The sequence below is a fragment of the Penaeus vannamei genome, chromosome 3 (assembly GCF_042767895.1).
Source record: "Penaeus vannamei isolate JL-2024 chromosome 3, ASM4276789v1, whole genome shotgun sequence".
NCBI lineage: Eukaryota > Metazoa > Arthropoda > Malacostraca > Decapoda > Penaeidae > Penaeus > Penaeus vannamei.
In genome coordinates, this window is record NC_091551.1 from 16756975 (window position 1) to 16766974 (window position 10000).

A 10000-nucleotide genomic window follows, 5' to 3' on the forward strand; every position below is an offset into this window, starting at 1 on the left:
ATAACCATAATAATGATAATGATAATAGTAACGGTATGGAAATATAATCATTGTAAGGATACGAAGATGTGCAGATAGACGGAGAGAGAGAATAAGTTATATTAAATAAAATGCAATATGAAGACGAAGTAAAAAAACAAATAAAAAAACAAGCAAAAATAAAGACAATTATTGAGGGAAAAAAAGAAAAGAAAAAAGGCACAAGCGAAAAATGCAAAAATAAAGAAGATAGAAGATTCTGTATCAAGAGAAAGAGATAGACAAACATTCTTTATTTTCCTTCACTTCAAACGTGTCAAAGCTGTTAAGTGTGAAGAGGTTTTCGAGTGCCTTTTAGGGCGTGTCTACGAGGAAAGGGGACGGGAATCTCGTCTCTAAAGGGTGATTATCATAATAACTTTCGCAGGAGCAATCGACGACAATTATTGTGATGATGAAAAATAGAGAGAGAGAGAGAGAGAGAGAGAGAGAGAGAGAGAGAGAGAGAGAGAGAGAGAGAGAGAGAGAGAGAGAGAGAGAGAGAGAGAGAGAGAGAGAGAGAGAGAGAGAGGGAGAGAGAGAGAGAGAGAAGCATTTATTCCCGACTGTAGGGACACGTCTGATTTGTATTCAGACATTATGATTAAAGGCGTATTTCATATCTAGGACATTCGTACAGGAAAAATATATCATATGCGATTTGTGGATACTGATACATCTATACAAGTAGTCATAAATTCCAACTCAGTGGACTTAATGATATATAAATACATAATTCCTATTATCTGATACACATTATAAAGAATATGGATTCAGTCATACTTAATAGTGAATTTAGAGATAAAGAATACTAGATATGCAGATACAGACGCGCGTTCTCAGTAACTCTCGGCCTCAGCCGCACCCGCGCCTCTCCAGCTCTCGCCACACGGAAGTCAGAGTACAAGACGCAGCCAGCAGACTTGCGCGAGACGAAAAGGTCAGATTAATTCCACGTTTCATTTTTGATGGCTCGGGACGGAGGCTCTATTGATCGAAAAAGGGATAACAATCCTGTTTCCTTCTCTGGCACCCTTTATTGCTCCCTTCTCTCTCCTCTGCCTTTCTCCGCTTATTGATGTACGTTATACGTGCATACATATATATGTATGCATATATATATATATATATATATATATATATATATATATATATATATATATATATATATATATATATATATATATATATATATATATATATATATATATATATATATATATATATATATATATATATATATATATATATATATATATATATATGAACCGTATCCATGTTGACAAATGTGGAAAAGGTATGAATGAGACTGTATATCTTCACAATACAATAGATATATTTGACCGGTTTCGATTACATCTTCATCAGAAATACATGCATGAGAGAATATTCGTAGCATAGAATTACTGCATGGAAGCTGGTCGATCACCTGGCGACTGTGATCTCGCACTCGTTACGCGCATAATTGCAGCCGCGACCTTGGATACTTTAAACCTGCCCGATTCGGTGTTCATATTCTCCTCTGTCGCGATGTATGCAGCTTCCATGACCCTTTTATGTTTACTCAATCCTTCATGGATTACTTCGGCTTTCCTCCAGTTCGGTAGATGTCCAGCTTCATCTTCATGTCCTGTGGTGACGGACGTCGGCTCGATGTTCGATGATCCTGGTGTTGAAGCCGTTTCACCAAAGTAGGCCTTATCGCAACTGCTGCAGGATATGCGATATACTGCACTGTTGGAGCTGCTTTTCAACTGCTTCTTGTCTCGCATCATATCATGTATCTCTTCACCGGATGTCCTGGCGATTGTCTGCTTTTCCAAAGTATTTGCTGATCGCCTGGGAAACGTTACATGGAGGCAGTATGAGGAAATCAGAGGATGTCACTGGGGTTGATCTTGCAAGTATGCTCTTCGCCTTCTTTCTGAGGTTTAACAGGAGACCTTTTGGGTATTTATGTTGCATAAAAGAATTATATGTATATATATATGTATATATATATATATATATATATATATATATATATATATATATATATATATATATATATATATATATATATATTTATATATATATATGTGTGTGTGTGTGTGTGCACAATTGCATATGTGTATATTCTTTACTGCTGGATATCTAAACCAACCAAAATAGGGGCAATGTCAAATAGAATAAAAGGCAGAGAGTCAAAGAAAATGACAAAGAATAAAGAAAGAGAGAAAGAAAGAAAGAAGAAAGAAAAATAAAGAAAAAAGGGAATAGAGAAAGAAAATAAAAAGAAAGAGAAGAAAGACAGAAAAAAGGAAGAAAGAAGGAAAGAAAAGAAAGAAAGAAAAAAAAGCAAGAAAGAAAGAAGGAAAGAAAAGAAAGAAAGAAAAGAAAGAAAAGAAGAAAGAAAAAAGAAGAAAAAAAGAAAATAAGGAAAGAAAGAGAATATAGAAAAAAAGAAGAAAAGAGAGAAAGAAAATAATGAAAGGAGGCAAGAGAGAAAGAAACTGGTAATTATCGGACCGTGAAGGATTAACGACAAATCCCCTGCTGTCTATCACTGAAGGAAAAATCTCTAAACCAGTTTCCAGTTGGACATTTTTGCGATGAGCCTCGTGTCCTGCGCGAAGGGGGAGGGGCCTGTGCGCCGCGCCCTGACGTGTGCCCCCCCCCCCCCCACCCCCCTTCTCTCATTCTCTGCCATGGTCTCTCTGTTTCACACGTACACACATACACATATAACAGACACGCACACACACACACACACACACACACATGTATATATATATATATATATATATATATATATATATATATATATATACTGTATATATATATATATATATATATATATATATATATATATATATATATATATATATACTGTATATATGTATATATATATATATATATATATATATATATATATATATATAAATATATATATGTATATATATATATATATATATATATATATATATATATATATATATATATATATATATATATATGTATATATATATACATATATATATATATATATATATATATATATATATATATATATATACATATATATATATATATATATATATATATATATATACATATATATACATACATATATATATATATATATATATATATATACATATTTTTATATATATGTATATATATGTGTGTGTGTGTGTGTGTGTGTGTGTGTGTGTGTGTGTGTGTGCGTGTGTGTGCACATATGTATATGTATGTATGCATTTATCTATGAATATATATATATATTGTGTGTGTGTGTGTGTGTGTGCACATATGTATATGTATGTATGCATTTATCTATGAATATATATATATATATATATATATATATATATATATATATATATATATATATATATATATATATATATATATATATATATATATATATATATTTATATATGTGTGTGTGTGTGTGTATGTATGTATGTATTACAAAAATTGTTATGGGCTTTTAGCGGGAGATTTAACAGCACAAAAATGAACTCCTTAGGAAGGACAAATCTCCTTCTCTCTCGCCGGCCATTCTACCTTCACGCCATCTCGAGCTTGTTCAGCGCTGGCCGTCGATCTCCCTCTCGCCTCGCCATACAAGCCTCCATTTTCTAAGGCTTTTTTGCAACCGAGTCTGTGTTGTGCTTTCATTGTCCTGTTGGGTTCTGGGTTCCTGGTTCGTATCTCCCTTCTGTTGCGTATTTGGGATTCATTGCAGAAACCGCCTCCTCTTGGACTGCAACCGGAAGTGGTGCCTCTGTTTGTCTACATTTATTCATTCATTTATACATACAAACATAAATACATGCATATACACATACATAGATACATACAGACACATACATAAGTATGCACATACATACAAATATATGTATATGCATATTAGATACATATAGATAAATACATGCATACAGATACATATGTGTATACATACATACCAACACACTTGCTTAGATACATACATCTGTATAACATACATAAGTACAGAAACATATTTAGACACATAGATACACTTATAAACGTATGCACATATACAATAAGTACATACAAAGACATATAAGTAGATTATAGACGTAAGCACATACACAATAGATTCATAAATACACTTATAAATGTACGTGCATACGCAATTATGATTGCCTTGATTTATACCATGTTATCCCATCTCTTGGTTATAAGAATAAAGATTCTTCTACCATTTTTACCATCATGACACAACCAAAAACCTCAAAAGTATCACTTGCCTAAAAACGAACAAAAACAACAAAGCAAAACAAAACAAAACAATAATACAAAAGCACACAGAAAGCAAAAAAAAACAACAACAAAAAACAAAAACAAAAACGAACCGTCACTCTTTTCGAAACGCAACCCGATTTTTTCCCTTCCTTCCTGAAAGCGCCTTTTGTTTTCCTCTTTTTTGTATGGGTGTTTTTTCTCTCCTTTTAAGTCCCCAAATACACATGCACGGGACTAACAATGAATCCGCGAATGAGTGTGTGTGTTGTCTGTGTGTGTGTATGTGTGTTTGCGTGTGTGTATGTGTGTGTGCGTGCATGGGTGCGTGTCTGGGGATGGTGGGGGGGGGGGGCGAGGGGACAAGGTAATATTTTTGAGAGAAAGAGAGATAGAGAGAGAGTGTAAGAGAGATACGTAAAGAGATAGATGAAAGAAACAGAGAAGTAGATAAATAAATAAATAGATAGATAGAGAGAGAGGTAGAGCGAGAGAGGTAGAGGTAGAGAGAGAGGTAGAGAGAGAGGGAGAGAGAGAGGTTGAGAGAGAGAGGTAGAGAGAGAGAGGTAGAGAGAAAGAGAAAGAGAGAAAGAGAGAAAGAGAGAAAGAGGAGAGAGAAAGAGAGAAAGAAGAAAGAGAAAGAGAGAGAGAGAGAGAGAGAGAGAGAGAGAGAGAGAGAGAGAGAGAGAGAGAGAGAGAGAGAGAGAGAGAGAGAGAGAGAGAGAGAGAGAGAGAGAGAGAGAGAGAGAGAGAGAGAGAGAGAGAGAGAGAGAGAGAGAGAGAGAGAGAGAGAGAGAGAGAGAGAGAGAGAGAGAGAGAGAGAGAGAGAGAGAGAGAGAGAGAGAGAGAGAGAGAAATAAAGAAAGAGAGAGAGGTTCAAAGCGAAGAAATAAAGATAGATAGATAGATAGAGAGATAGAGAGAGAAAGAGATTAAGAAAGAAAGAAAGAGAGAGAGAGAGAAAGAGTAAGAGTAAGAGTGAAAGAGACACGAGAGCGAGAAGTGAAGAGGCAGAGTCAGGGATTTTGAACTTTTCCCCTATGATTGAACCCCCCGAAGCATTTTCCATATCGCACGGAACACTTACAAATAGAAAATGAAAAACATTGGAAATTTACGATTTGCCTTTTAAGCGGTATTTGGGATTCACTTTGTTGGTGCAAAGAGCATTTGACTTTATAAGTAGCTTGTATATATGTATTCTTAATTCATACTTATTCATTTTTTCTCTTTTTTGATTCGCGGAACCAAAGTAGGGAATAACTGGACAGAGAGAAAGAGAAATAACAAGAGAGACATAGGACGAAAAAGGACGAGAATGATAGAGAAAGAACGAGAAAGAAAGGGAACGATTCGTGGTGATAGAAATAAGAGACACACACACACAAAAGGTGAGAATGATAGAAAAAGAACGAGGAAGACTCGAGGAGAGAGGAACGAGAGAGACACAGAAAGAAAAAGGACGAGAACGAGAGAGATAGAGAGATGAATAACAAGAAAGGCTCGAGGAAAGAGAAACGAGAGGGAAGAGAGAGAGACGAGAAAGAGAGAGAGAGAGAGAGAGAGAAATAGAGAGACAGAGAGAGAGAGAGAGAGAGAGAGCGAGACAGAGAGACAGAGAGCGAAAGAGAGAGAGAGAGAGAGAGAGAGAAAGAGAGAAAGAGGGAGAGAAAGAGAGAGAGAGAGAGAGACGAGAGAGTGAGAGATAGATAGATAGATAGATAGAGAGAGAGAGAGAGAGAAAGAGAGAGAAACTGAGACGTACATACGAAAGAAACAGAAGGAGAAAGTGAGAGATACAACGCATTAACTTTCTCCAATTTTGCTGGGAATTCCCGCCTCGAAACCTCCTTCCTCGCCGAGCCCGGAGGAAGCCCTGGCCGAAGCCTCGAGTTACGGGTGGGGGGAGGGGGGGGGTCACTCAGCTGTTGCCTCAGCCTAAGAGGGATTCTTCGTCGTATGTTCACTCGTTTATGTTCTTTCCTGTTCAGCGTCGTCTTACACGAGCCACGCAGGGACCCAGGTTTCTTGGGTATCGGTAGGCCTCGTGTTTGCGTGTGTTTACGTGTGTGTGTTTGTTTGTGTGTCTGTGTGTGTCTGTGTGTGTGTGCATGTGTGTGTGCTTGTTCGTGCGTACGTGTGTGTGTGTGTGTTTGTGTGTGTGTGTGTGTGTGTGTGTATGTGTGTGTGTGCATGTGTGTGTGCTTGTTCGTGCGTACGCGTGTGTGTGTGTGCGTGTGTGTGCGAGCCTATTGCTGCCTTGTTGTTCAACCCAATCAGCTTAATGGTGACGCAGATTAAGTGAACATTGATATCAGATTAACCAATATATGTCGCCAGCCAATAGAATCAACAGGCGATCAATGCATATACAATCACTCGAAAGCCGGCAAAGTAATCGATTCATTATTACTGGGCCATTTTATTCGCTTTTGACTTTGCAAGATGCGATTAACATATGTGTGCAACAAGTCGGGGTATTATTTCTTCGCTTTGAACCTCTCTATCTCTATTTATTTCTCTGGCTCTATGTCTCTCTGTCTCTGTCTCGGTCTCTCTCTCTCTCTGTCTCTGTCTAGGTCTCTCTCTCTCTCTATCTCTGTCTCGGTCTCTCTCTCTCTCTCTCTCTCTCTCTGCGTCTGTCTGTTTCTCTCTCTCTCTTCTTCTCTCTCACTTACTCTCACTCTTTCACTCTCACTTACTCTCACTCTCTCTCTCGTTGTACATGCGCGTTGTCTATAGATTTTTCCCCTCACAGAATTACTACTTTATTACTAATCTTATTAACATTTTGGATCTAAAAGAGAGTCACCCCCATCCCCCTGCCCTCCCTCCCTCCTTCCTACTTCTCTCCCTCCTCCCTACTTCTCTCCCTCCCTCCCTCCCTCCTCGCTACTTCTCTCCCTCCCTCCCTCCCTCACCCGTCCCCTGGCCAGCAAGAACCACCTGAGGAACAAGTGCGTCCCGGGCGTCACGCGAGGGGGCACCGCTGTGGATGCTTTTACAGCAGGTGTCACCGGATATATAGATTGCAGATATTGAGGTATCGAACCCTACCACCTTTTATATATTGCGTGGGCGGGTTGGGGGGGTGTTGCGGGGGAGGCGGTGGGGTAAGGGGGAGGGGGCGGGGTAAGGGGGAGGGGGCGGGGTAAGGGGGAGGGTGTGCGAGGCCTAACATACCATGAATAGAGGCAAGGACACAGCGGAGGAACGGCGTGTTTGCCTGTTGTGGCACGGCGTCGGGGCCAACGGCGACGAGCGGAATTGGGTATCGGCGAAGTGATAAACTCGTGGAGGTGGCAGGTGGCGGCCGGACACTGCTGGCGCTGCAGGTGCTGCTGCTGTTGCTAGCTCTGCTGCTCGGGCTTCTCCTTCTTTACAACTTTTCCCCACCTTCTAAGACGCTGTAGCAGTCTGCTCGTATCCTTAGAGACGCCCTGAAAGTTTTTTCTTATCTGCGTCTCCGTTCGACTGTCTTAATTTTTTTTTCTCCCTCTCTCCTTTTTTTTTTCTTTTTTGCCGACTCTCCCTCTCCCTTGGCTTCTTTTAACGTCTTGCCCTGTTCAACACGCGCCCTTCTCTTGTGCCCGATGCCACCGTCTTAAAGATTTCTCATTCTACCTGATCTACTTGCGTCCAACACGCTACAAGGATGTGGAAGCCATAGCGAAATAAATAAAACGGGAAAAAGGGGGAAATTACATATATGATGTTATGAATCAGGGAAGTAACAATTAGAAGAATAACTACAAAATTATAAAAAATTATAACAAAACCAATAACTCAACAACAAATACACCATAACAGCATTATGAATAAAAAAAAGGAAAAAAAAAGAGGAAAGATATGGCCTCGACGTTGGTCTGTTGTGTATTGGGAAATGCCTGTGATTGTGACGCTCTCTGGGAGAGAGAGAGGGAAGGAGGGAGGGACAGAGAGCGAGAGGGAAAGGACAGAGAAGGAGTGGGAAGGGACAGAGAGGGAGAGGGGAGGGATAGAGAGGGAGAGGGGAGGGATAGAGAGGAGAAGGGAGGGACAGAGAGGGAGAGGGGAGGGACAGAGAGGGAGAGGGGAGGGACAGAGAGGGAGAGGGGAGGGCCTGAGAGGGAGGGGGGAGGGACAGAGTGGGAGAGGGGAGGGACAGAGATGGAGAGGGGAGGGACAGAGAGGGAAAGGGGAGGGACAGAGAGCGAGAGGGAAAGGACAGAGAAGGAGGAGGAAGGGACAGAGAGGGAGAGGGGAGGGATAGAGAGGGAGAGGGGAGGGACAGAGAGGGAAAGGGGAGGGACAGAGAGGGAGAAGGGAGGGACAGAGAGGGAGGGGTGAGGGCCAGAGATGGAGAGGGGAGGGACAGAGATGGAGAGGGGAGGGACAGAGAGGAGAGGGGAGGGACAGAGAGGGAGAGGGGAGGGACAGAGAGGGGGAGGGGAGGGACAGATAGGGAGAGGGGAGGGACTGAGAGGGAGAGAGGAGGGGCAGAGAGGGAGAGGGGAGGGGCAGAGAGGAGAGGGGAGGAACAGAGAGGGAGAGGGAAGGGCCAGAGAGGGAGAGGGGAGGGACAGAGAGGGAGAGGGGAGGGACTGAGAGGGAGAGAGGAGGGCCAGAGAGGGAGAGGGGAGGGACAGAGAGGGAAAGGGGAGGGACAGAGAGGGAGAAGGGAGGGACAGAGAGGGAGGGGTGAGGGCCAGAGATGGAGAGGGGAGGGACAGAGATGGAGAGGGGAGGGACAGAGAGGGAGAGGGGAGGGGCAGAGAGGAGAGGGGAGGGACAGAGAGGGAGAGGGGAGGGACAGAGAGGGAGAGGGGAGGGACTGAGAGGGAGAGAGGAGGGGCAGAGAGGGAGAGGGGAGGGACAGAGAGGGAGAGGGGAGGAACAGAGAGGGAGAGGGAAGGGCCAGAGAGGGAGAGGGGAGGCCAGAGAGGGAGAGGGGAGGGACAGAGGGCTTAGAGTATTGGATTACAGTGTTACTTTTTGAAGCAGGGCGAAACCAGTTAGGGTCCAGCGGGCGGGTCTCAGCTGGTGCCCCGTGTTAGGCAATTGGCTCTGTCTCTTCGTCACCTGTCGCGCTTTGGCCCTCCCTTTCCCATGGCAGAAATGAGAGCTCTCATGGCAATGATTATGGTGACTTCTTCTTCTTCTTCTCTGCTTTTTCCCATTTCCATAAGGGGTCGCCGTTTAGGATGAGCCACCCCTATTACGGCTCATTCCATATTGGTTTTGGGTTTTTACAGTCGGATGCCCTTCCTGATACTAACCCTCTCTATTTGGGACCGGCACCCACAAAGGCTGGCTTACCCCCCCCCACCCCCCCCAGGTGGCTTTTGCAATAGGCATGGATTAAAAAGGATAATTAGGGTGATAACTTTAATCAATGAAAGAGGAAAATAACCCAGCGTTTGAATTTATCGCCCGGTAAGCATGTCGTCAATAGAGACTTAGTAGGTGGAAAGGGTAATGACACGCTACAGAAATATGCTTCAATTGTCCCAAAGTCCGGATTGGACTGGACTGATCCAGCTGCTTATAAAGGCACGCGAACAAATATCAATATCCGCAGCTATACATCAAGTAAAATTGAGAACTGACACGCGGGAAAAAAAAGAAAAAGAAAATAGAAAAATAATATTATCAAAGGAATAATACAGTAAGCAGAATGAAACGTTTATCACAGAAAAAAAGGGAAAATTCTGATCTCTTGCAGCAAATTGGATATCATAAGAAGACATCACGG